The 11,870-nt window shown below is 40.3% G+C and overlaps 1 protein-coding gene across 1 annotated transcript in view; it reads right to left on the reverse strand.

Moving 5' to 3' along the window:
- Positions 1 to 11,870, reverse strand: part of GNAL (G protein subunit alpha L) — a 529,947-nt gene that overhangs the window by 296,081 nt on the left and 221,996 nt on the right. The gene's annotated exons all lie outside the window — the stretch shown is intronic.

Consider the following 11,870-nt stretch of genomic DNA (forward strand, 5'->3'; position numbering starts at 1 on the left):
CAGGTGCAACATGTTACAAATGAGGAATTATGTAGGAAAAATATGTGCCTGGAGAAACAGAAGGAGTAGTCACAAAGTTAAAGTCAGGGATCAGGAATGGCAGAAAACCTTCATGCAATGCTAAGAGAAAACCCTCAGGATACTTGCAGGACCTTCTGGGGGCGTCATATGGAATGAAACAGATGAGAGTCACACAGGTTTAACAGACATGGACAGGTTGTGAGCACCCACAATGATAAAATCAGAGAACCATAGAGTCTTTAGACACTTATTGACCATAGCAAGATTGGAGGGTCCTTGAGAGCAAGGGAAGGGGAATTAGAGAATTTAAAGCCATGTAGAACTTTCAAAATCATCTGGTCCTAGTTGTGGTTGTATAACGTTGAGGACAAGATCACAAGTAACTCATGTTTGCTGCTGCTGCTTGGTGCTACCAACAATTATAATAACAACAGGTGAAGTATTTCATCTCTTTTTTTTTTTTAAAGACTCACCATCGGGTTTCCTTCTTTCCTTATATTCATTATTTCATTAAGCCTCACAACAATCCTGTGGTTTACTAAGGGTATTATTATTCATATTTAACAGATGAGGAACCTGTGATGGAGACATTAAATGATGTATCTATAGTTGTAATTGTTCATCATTCTTTTTCGAAGAGTACAAATGACGTCATGGGGTGGTGTCTTGACTTGCTCATGAATTGGATTTAAGGGAGAATTGCAACAAGTCATCAGCTTCACTCTCTCTTCCAGAGTCATCAAAGTCCAGTGACAAGAAAAAATTACTAGCAATGGTCCAGGATACACTGGATGATCTTGGCTACTTTGATGTTTGACCAAACTCTAAGCACTCTAGCTGCCTTTATGGCACACACGTATGGCATTCAGGAAGGACTGGCACCTCTGGTGGGAGGGCTTGCTGAGCCCTTTCCAAGGCTGCTCGTCCACCTTTGGTGTCTACCCATCCCCTAGCTCTTACCTAAGACTCCAAGAAGCTGCAGCATGTGTAGAAGCCACACTCCAGTAAAACCATCTTGGCAGATGGACTAAACAAGAGTGGGGCAACTAAGAAGTTTCAAACCCATCAGTGAATTAGGGGGATGTCTACCTCAAGCATGTGAAGTCTTCCCATGGTGGAATGGGCAGATGAGACCTATGGTCAAATAGCTGATGTCAGAGATGGAATTTGAACTCAAGTCTTCTCCACTCCAAATCTGGCCCTCTATCCATTACAGGCACAGTCCACTATTCCATCAGAGTATTGGAGATGACCTAGTTCTACTTAAGCACTTACCAAAAAAAGATTGAAGATTCCTCAAGGGCAGGTTCATTGGATTTATTGTTAGATCATTTCCTCCTAAGGTGCTAGGTTTTTTGTTTTAAAACAACACCTACACCAGAACTATGTATAACCATCAAATATCTTTTTATGATAAAGATGACAAGGCACTCATTAAGCCATCCTTTCAACTACGGTTAAAGATTATGTCCTTAGCACTTAAACCACATTTAAGTTTTTCAACATGACTGAAGTCAAAGAGGCCCTAAAGAGTTTGTTCAGTGGGCAAACCACAGGCCCATTGCTAATGTCTAGAGAAGCATACAATCAATAAATTAAGGTACAGTGATTTTTCTTAGCTTTATATTCCTAAACCTTATTGTTTATTGAAGGGATTATACTTTGATTTGAAACATTACCACAAAAAAATATTTTTACCCCCTGAGGCTAGCTACCTTGGTGAAATAAAATACTTTAGAAATGAAAGCATACAAATGAAAGCATACTTTCTAAGAGTTCTTATCAAGAATAAAATCCTTAACAAAATTAACTTTTTGAACAGGTTAAACAAAAGCATAACCTCTGTCTGTGTGTGTATAACCCTTCTTTTCCCTCTCTACATCCATCTCTATAAATCTATTATGTATATGTATGTGTGTGTATATATACCATAGACATACACACATGCATAAATGTAAATATAAGTGTGTGTGTGTGTGTGTGCGCACGCGCGCGCATGTACGTGCAGTAAGGTAACTCCCTCTACCAAGGCAGATCAACAATTTTCTCTGCAACATAACAATCCTAGCTGCTCAGGGGCACTGAGAGGCTAGATCTTTTGCCAAGGGTCACACAACTAGTATGTATCAGAGACAGGAACTGAACTGAGGTCTTCCACTCCATATCTAGTCCTCTTTCTTCTTCTCTTCAGACATTAGCTACAGTTTTCTTTAGCCAAAGCATAGGCAGCCTCATATACTTTCCCCACACTCCTCTGATTGCTTAGCTAAGCACTGCCATTGCTGATAATAACTCACAAATGGTGACAGTGAATGCTCTGATAAAACAACTTATTTATCCATTAAGTAACCCATGTGAACCTATTTAACACAGACGCATTCAAATTCAGTTTAACCAGAACATGTTCTGAATTTCCTTAAAACCACTGGATTTGGAGAGGGTGAAGTACTCCAAATACAGGTGGTTTGCCAAGAAAACAAATCTCTTTCCTTAGAAACAGTTATCAAATTAACTTCTAAGTATTAATGCACCTATATGACTAGAGAGCTGAACAAATTAAATATATATGTATTTCCTGTTCTAAATATGGCTGTTGAAAAAAAAAAGGAATACACAAACTGTCCCACACCAGTAATTTTTAAGGGTACTGCAATAACCTTACCATTTTAAGTTCCAATTTAAATCAACATTATTTTTTTCATTGGAACATTCAGTTGGAATCTAGTTTCATTTAAAGCCCTGTGGATGTGACTGGGTGTGTCTCCAATTCAATGGACTCAACAAAGAAGCCTCATGGGGTGTCAAAAGAATGCACACATTCAAAAACTTAGTGAACTTGTCAGAGCAGGTAACTACTGCCTCAAAGCTGTCCATCAAAAGTTAATAGCAAGATAACACAAAAAGTGAATCCTGAAAGAACGATGCCTCTTAGCAATACTTAGAACATTAACGTGACAATGATTTGGGGCTACTTTTTTGTTATTTGAACTAATTTAAAGTGAGTTATGATTATAAAACTGAATCCAAATAGAAGGCATTTTGTGTAAAAGTTTTAATTTTGGAGAAATTTCTCTGCTAATTTTTTGAGTTGCTAAAATGAAAGGTGGTTGTTTTTTTTAAATAAAGAGTAATGAAAGAGCATCTTCTTTACTCAAATTAACTCAAGATTAGGGAATCATGGATTTGAAAGTGAATTTTAAGAAATCAATGAATTGCTTCCTTTGTCTTCAGGCTGAACTATACTCTAAAACACCACCCCCAAATATGTGATAATCCATTCTATTTTTAAAGATGTTTAGAAGAAGAAATACCTCCCAAGGTAGTCCCCTCTCCCCTCATCTAAAAATGTCCATTAAAACAATAACATTATGCCTTATCTAAATCTTCAGTGTAATCTAAGCTATTTTCTTTTTTTTTTAATTTTTAATTATTTGTTTATTTACTTTTAGTTTACCATATTCAGTTCCACAAGCTTCTGAATTACAAATTTTCTAAGCTATTTTCTTATCCAGTTCTTTTTTTTTTTTTGCCTTTTTTTTGGAGGGCAATTGGGGTTAAGTGACTTGCCCAAGGTCATATGGCTAGTTTTTGTGTTAAGTGTCTGAGCCGGTGCTCTATTCACTACACTACCTGGCCGCCCCCTTCTTTTCCAGTTCTTGATGGAAATGATGCTTATTACCATAATTTAATTTCCTCCAAGTCTTCTCTTCTTTAGGCCCAATCATCTGATATTCTTCCTATATTGTTTAAACTCTTTTTTTTTGCCTAATTTTCTAATTTTTAATTTTCTTTATAACTTATCTCTGAGTCAGTCTAAATACTGGTGTTACTTTAGTTTCAGTAATCCAGGTATCCTGAACAATACACAGCACTCTGTTAATAGTTAGAATGGGGTTGAGCATAAGAAGAGATCAGAAGACCTCAGTTCTACTTGAGTTGGCCAGTGCCTCTAGGCTGTCCTGCCTCCTGTTTCAAAGGTGTCATTTCCCATAGCTTCTGTTCACTGCTCTCACTCACACAGCTACATTCAGAGACTATACACCTTTGGGTTCTATTTAGACACACATGTTCCAGGTCTTAATTGTCTTGAGATTTACCTCAATATAAAGGTTAATCAGGGCAGCTAGGTGGTGCAGTATATAAAGTGCCCAGCCTGAAGTCAGGAAGACTCATCTTCCATTGTTCAAATCTGGCCTCAGACACTTAACAAGCTTCCTAACCCTAGACAAGTCACTTACCTCTATTTGCCTTAGTTTCCTCATCTATAAAATGAGCTGGAGAAGGAAAGGGCAAGCCATTGCAGTACCTTTGCCAAGAAAACTCCAAATGGGGTCACAAAGAGTTTGACAATGAAATGACTAAACAAAAAGGAACAAAGGTCAATCAGTCAATAATTGGGTCAAGAAATAAATGGAAGTGAAATCCAATAGTAGTAGATCTTTCTGCTTGTATTCATGGGCAAAGTGAGTTTAAGATTTTTCCCCACAATTGCTATTGTGAATGGAGCACTATTAGCTTCAACATTACTGTATAAAATGTATGGAAAATAAAATGTATTTCATTCACTCTAGGTATGAAGAGAATAATATTAAAAATAAAACTGTTGGTATATATGCACAAATAGAACAATCAACAAAAGTGATGCCAACTGTTCATTTTACTTGGGATTCAAAATTCTCTTCTAACAAAAATCAGATCTCAGGCGAGATTTAAGTAAAGATCAGGTTAAGCCTAAATGATTTAACTAGTAATAATAACAATAAATGGATTTCAATAAGACTTGTGAGGTTTTGGAAGTACATGTGCTATGTGATGTGACTCTCACAACAACCTTGTGAGGCAGATACTAGAGGTATTATCATCCCCACTTTACTCAGGAAAAAATTAAGGTTAAGAAACATTAAGTCTTTTATAAGACACAATGGATACAGTGTGGCTATGGAGTCAAGCACACTTAAGCTAAAATTCAGCCTCATAACTTATCAGCTGTGTGACCCTGAGCAAATCATTTATCTGGTGTATACCTCAATTTCCTTGCCTATAAAATGAGGAAAATAGTAGCACCCACCTCTCAGGCTTGCTGTGAGGATAAAATGAGAAAATATTTGCAAATTTTTATGCAAATTTTAAAGTACTATTTACATTCTGGCTATTATTTATTATTACTATTAAGTAAGTAGCCTACAGTCACAGCTAATAAGTATGGGAAATGGGATTTGAACCTTGGTCTTCCTGATTTCAAGTCCAGCATTCTGTTCCTTATACCCACAGCCTCTCAAAAGGTCAAAGTTAAGAGTCAGGTGATTGAATTTTAAACAAGGAACCAAATATACTGGATGAAGACTGATAAATGATTAAAAAAAAAGAAAATATATACAAGTATATAGTAACTACTTAAAAATTAACTATTGCTAGTATATGTTCTACTGCATCCCACAACATTATGCTTTCTTCACTCTGTATGGTCAGAGAATAAACTTTACCTTAGAATACAGTATTGCTCTGATGTGTATTTACTTACTTGGCTGATGTTCTGTCTAAGCTGCAGCAAAAATACATCCTGCTTTGCAGTACTGCAGCATGTTAGATGGAACTGGCAGCTGATAATGAATGCAGCATCCACCCTTATCCAGTTCTTAAAACTGATTAGCAATTAAGTGATTGGATTCAACTCCAGAAATTTGTCCTTACATTTAAGGATATAAGTGAGGTGGTGTTTTTTTTTTTAAGCAATCAAAACCATAACCATCTTTTGAACCTCAAATAACCTTCGCCGAAATGAGAGCTCCTCAGAGGAAAGGACTTCTAGTGTGAATATAAAATAGAACCCAAGTTAGTATATAGAACATTCTTGACTTGTCCTGTTGATTACTGTACTTTGCAGAGTGTGGAAGAATCTACAAGGAGAACTGTTATTCGTGACCTGATACTGACCAATAATGTGTGCCACACACAGCACTTTTAAGTGCTTGCTGATTGATTGACTGATTAGCCCCAAAGTTAATGGGTAGATGGCAGCCTGGAGGAAGGGTTCTCTCAGATTTCTGCATGATTTTGTTCTTGGTTGAAGGGGAGCATCTCAAAATTGGGGCTGACAAGACTGCAAGAGATAGCTAATGTCCTGAATCCCAAAAGCCCTTGAAATGATAGAAGGGTGGGCTTAGGCTAACAAGATGAACTGCAATAGGGATGAATTGTAAGCTCCTGCACTTGGGTTAAAAAAAATCAACTGCATTAGCACAGGATGGGGGAGACATGGCTAGAAAGCAAAGTATGTGAAAAAAAAAAAGAGCTTTTAGTGAGCTGAAAGCTCAGTGTGAGTCAGCCAGCACTGTGGTAGGGAAACTAAAAGTGTTAGTGGGATCTCATGATGGAGAGAGAGAAGTGTGGGATCTAGAATGAAGGAAGTGACAGCCCCATTGCCTGCCTTGGTCCAACCACCTCTGAAATACTGGGTTTAATACTTGTTTTTACATTTTAGAAGTGATATTGATAAGACAGTAAGGCCGCATGTAGTGACAGCTAGAGAGACCGCCTTGAAACCAGGAAAATCCAAAATCAAGTATTGCCTCAGTCACATACTAGTGTTAGGACCCTAGACAAACCACTTAACCTCCCACTGTTCTGTGTTGCAGAGAAGATGTCAACCTACATCAGTAGGAAGAACTCCCTCACCTGGGAGTTTCTATGCCAGTGAAATCACAGGTCAAGGCCTAGTGATATCTCTATCCCTAGTGATAACCTAGAAAACATACAGAAGGTGACCAGGTTAGAGATTGGACCCAAAACACATGCCTTTATCAAGCATCTATTATACAATGTGTCAGGTATTGTTCTAGGCAATGGGAATGCAAAGTCATTACAATCTAATGGGGAAATATGCCTATACATATGAAAGTTGCAATAGATTTAAGCTTGTGGTCTACTGGGGAAGATTTAAAGGCCCCTAGAAATTTCAGAGAAATTCTGTGCTTGGAAATGTATTTATGAAACATATGAATGGCTGGTGATTATGCCCCCAGTTAGAGAGAGAGAATACTTTCTAACAATGGACTAGAGGGTTAGGATCCCGGCCCTGCACTAGGAAAAGTCACTTTCTCTGATTTGGTTTGCAGGGCTCTCCCTGAATGTCATGCTGGGAACAAAGGGACACAAGTAAATGCAAAGGAGAGGGTTAACCACAGGTGTTTATGAGAAATAAGTTTTGATCTTACAGATCCAGTCTTAAGCAGAATAAAGAGACATACTTAGAAATGGGTTTTGGCCATACCCATGTGAAATAAATGAGAAAGGGTGCAAAAAGACCCAGTTTATTCCTCTTAGACAATACTCCAGCCAAATGAGCAAGCTCCCTAAATAGAAACACAGCCATATATCCTGTCACTTCCCCTTTTAGCTTTCACTTCTTGGAGTTTCCTTTGAAGATTTGCATTTGAGGAGGGAACTGCTGATGTGGGGCTGCTATCTCGGCTGTGGTCTGTGGTCGCATTGTCAATGCAAGCCTTGCCAGAAGGTCTCTTACATTCAAATCAACAAGCATTTATTAAGCATTTACTACATGCCAGGAAGAGACAGGTAGGTAGTTCAGTGGATAGAGTGTCAGGCCTGGAGTCAGGAAGACCTGGATTCAAATCCATCCTCAGATACTTCCTAGCTGTGTGACCCTGGGCAAGTCACTTAACCTTTCTTTACCTTAATACAGTGGAGAAGAAAATGACAAGCCATTCCAGTAACTTTGCCAAGAAAACCTTACAGGAGATCATGAAGAGTTAGACACAGCCAAAAGGACTGAACAAGGACAATAAATGTGCCAGGCACTGCACAGGGGACTGGGGGTATAAATACAAGCAGAGAGCAAGAACAAAAAAAGGCGGAGGTCTTTGGGGAGCTTACACTCTAATAGAGCAGTAAACATGCAATAAGGAGCTACAAAGAAGCAAGCTATGGGAAGTGGGCGATGTTGGGCACAATGGCAAAGTTCTGAGAATGCAAAATGACTGATCTGGGGCTCAACATGGAGGCTCTGGGAGGATGTGAGAATGGGACAGAGGGGGAAGGCGGCCGAGGCAATCTTAAAAGCAAATGACAAAGTGACCTTTGGGGGAAAGGCAGCAACAGCTAGGGGGCCTAGGAAAGTCTTTAGGAAGAAAGTGATGCTTGAGTGAAATCTTTTTTTTTTTTTTGAGGGGGGAAGGCAAGGCAATTGGGGTTAAGCAACTTGGCCAAGGTCACACAGCTAATAAGTGTGATCAAGTGTCTGAGGACAAATTTGAACTCAGCTCCTTCTGACTCCAGGGTCAGTGCTCTATTCACTTTGACATTTGAGCTAAATCTTAATGGAAACCACAGCTACACAGAGAGATGGTATTACTCTTGAGCTTGTCATCACCCACAGGTGCCCCACATTCATGTTTATGAACTCTGGAATTCCCTTATCTGATCACAATCTATTGTCATTTAACCTTCCTTTATGCCTTACAACTGCAAACACAGAGCTCACAGAAAATCCCATCCTTCTTCCCCTTAGTTCCTTCCCAGGCCATCACCTCTCCAACTCTCCCCTCTCCCTGCCACAACACTGACCACAATCTCCTCCTTTCCCTTACAGAACCCTTGGTAAACAAGCTCAGCTCTAAACTCTCCTTTTTGCTCAAGACTCTTGACCCTTTATCCTATTTAAATATTGCCCTGTCAAATACCAGTCTAGTCTTACTCTCACTGTCTGCTGCCTTTGCTGGAGAAAATCACAAAACCATGCTGACTAGGTCCACTACAAACAATCACAACTGGGCCCTCACTGTGGCAAGGCAATCCTTTTTCAGTTCCCTCATTGATCACTATCCCACTCAGTACAGCAATTTTTCCAAACTGAATCTTTTCATCACTCTTCAAATGTTCCACACCTTTCCCTTCCCCCCTCTTTCTGAGAACCTTACATCATATTTCACTGAAAAAAATGAGGCCATTTGTGGAGAGCATTCTCTTCTCTCTTCCACAACATATATCACTCAGATGCCTTCCATTATTATCTCCTCCTTCACTCTTGTCTCACATGAAAAGGTGGCTCTTCTCCTGGCCAAGACAAACCCTTCTATGTGGACCTTTGACACCATCCTATCTTGTCTTCTCCAGCAGGTTCCCCATACCAATCATTCATTCTCTCACTTACCTTCAATCTCTTCCTGCCTACAGGCTACTTCCCCACTGCCTAACAGCATGGCCATATCCGCCCTACCCTCAAAAACCTCTTGGGATACCTCTATCCACATTTTCTTTTTTTCTTTTTTTTTTCTAAAGCAATGGGGGTTAAGTAACTTGCTCAAGGTTACACGGCCAGTTATTTCTGGGTATGGTGCTGAGTATCTGAGCCCAGATTTGATCCAGGTCATCCCGACACTGAGGCCGGTGCTCTTACTCGCTGAGCCACCTGGCCGCCCCTAAGCAATTGGGGTTAAGTAACTTGCTCAAGGTTACACGGCCAGGTGTTTCTGGGTGGGTGCTAAGTGTCTGAGCCCGGGATTCGATCTCCTGGTCTTCTCAACACTGGAGCCGGTGCTCTTACTCGCTGTGCTACCTGGCTGCCCTCTATCCACATTTTCATCCTATATCTCTTCTCCCTCCTAAGAAGTCCTTGAAAAGGCTTTCAGCGATAGATGTCCATACTCTCAGCTCCCTGCAATCTGGATTCAGACCTTATCATTCAACTGAAACTGTTCTCTGTAAAGTTACCAATGATCTCTTTTTTTCCCCTACCTAATGATGACTTCTCTGTAGCATTTGACACTACTGATCACCCTTTTCTCTTTGATAGTCTCTTTTCTATAGGTTTTTGTGACACTACTCTCATGGTTCTGCTCCTACCTATTTGACCTCTCCTTTAAGGCTCATTTGCTGGATCTTCATCCAGATCATGCCTGCTAAAAGTAGGTATCCAATTGGGCTCTATTCTGGGTCCTCTTTTCTCCTTCCTCTGCAATTTTCCTTGGTGACCTCATTAGCTACCAAGGATTCAATTGTCATCTCTATGCTGATGATTCTCAGATCTACTTATCTAGCCCTAAGCTCTCTCAACTTCCAGACTTGCATCCTCAACTTCCTACTGGGCATCTTAACTGGATACCCAACAGACTTCTTAAACTCAGTAAGACCAGAACTTAACTAATTTTCTTTTGCCTTAAATTTTTCCCTCTTCCTAATTTCCCTATTATTATAAAGAATACTGTTGGATCCCTCCAATTACTCAGGATCCCAATCTGTCATCTTTGACGCCTCATTTTCTTTCACTCCCCATATACAATCTGTTGCCAAGTTCCATGGTCAACGTTACCTTCTTCTCTCTGACCACCCTGACATAGGCCCTTGTCACCTCACACCTGGACTACTGAGGCAGCCTTCTGGTTGGGGTCTCTCCTTCTGCTCTCTCTCTCTCTCTCTCTCTCTCTCTCTCTCTCTCTCTCTCTCTCTCTCTCTCTCTGTCTCTCTGTCTCTGTCTCTCTCTGTCTCTCTCTCTCTCTCTCTCTCTCTCTCTGTCTCTCTCTCTCTCTCTCTCTCTCTCTCTCTCTCTCTCTCTCTCTCTCTCTCTCTCTCTCCACTCTAATCGATGCTCCACTCAGCTGTCAAAATGATCTTCCTAAAGCACAGCTGTGACCACACCATCCCCCCCCATTTAATTAACTCCAGTGGCTCTCTATTCCCTCCAAGATCAAATACAGAATCCTCTGTTTGGCATTTAAAGTCATTCATAAGCTGACCCCCTCCTCCATTTCACATCTTCTACTTCAGTCACTCTTACATACTGCAGTATAATAACACTGGTCTCTCTGCTGTATTTAGCTGAAGACATTTCAGGCAGGTAGGTGGTGAAGTGAATAGAGCACCGGCCCTGGAGTCAGGAGGACCTGAGTTCAGATCTGGCCTCAGACACTTAACACTTACTAACCATGTAACCTTGGGCAAGTCACTTAACCCCAATTGCCCTGCCTTCTCCCCTCCTAAAAAATAACAAAACTCTAATACCTTACATATTTGGGTGGCTAGGTGGCACCGTGAGTAGAGCACGGGCCCTGGAGTCAGGAGGACCTGAGTTCAAATCTGACCTCAGACACTTAACACTTACTAACCATGCCCTATCTTCCTCAAAAAAATAAGCAGAAGACATTTCATCTCTTGATTCTCAGCATTTGAGTGGATCTGGGGTGGAACCCCACCCAACTAGAAGACTTTACAAACAGAATCCAGTCTAGGCTAATTCTTGCCCCTAAGAAATAAGCCCCTGCCCTTAGAACCTTCCATTAGAATTTAGGGTAACCCAGTTTAGGAAGGGGTTACCAACCAGAGTGTTCTGGGTTCTAGAGGCAACTGAGTCTCATGATCAGGTAACATTCTCAGGAGAATGAGTTGAAGACATTTTGCCCAGCTTCTCATTAAAATGGACATTGATTGTTAATAAATCAGAGTTGATTGAGGGGATGGACATTTTAATGAGGAAGTGGGCAAAAGTCTTCAGCTTCTCCTGCTGAGAATGGGACCAGATGTCACCCATATCTGGAACTCTCTACCTTCTCATCTCTGCCTACTGGCTTCACTGGCTTACTTCAAGTCTCATCTAAAGGGCATCTATTGGGCAAGAAATCTATCCCAGTCTTATGTAATCTTAATGCCTTCCCTCTGAGATTATCCTCAATTTATCTTGCATACACACACAGACACACACACACACACACACACACACACACACACATACTTTTTTCCTTGTATATACTGTTTTGAGAGTTGTCTCCCACTTTAGATCATGAGCTCCTTAAGAACAGGGACTGGTTTTTGTTTGTTTTTCCTTTCTTTGTATGCCC

This window comes from Petaurus breviceps, unplaced genomic scaffold, assembly GCF_028583685.1.
Source record: "Petaurus breviceps papuanus isolate PSGF00001 unplaced genomic scaffold, PetGlider_PUasm1.0 38, whole genome shotgun sequence".
Classification (NCBI taxonomy): Eukaryota; Metazoa; Chordata; class Mammalia; order Diprotodontia; family Petauridae; genus Petaurus; species Petaurus breviceps.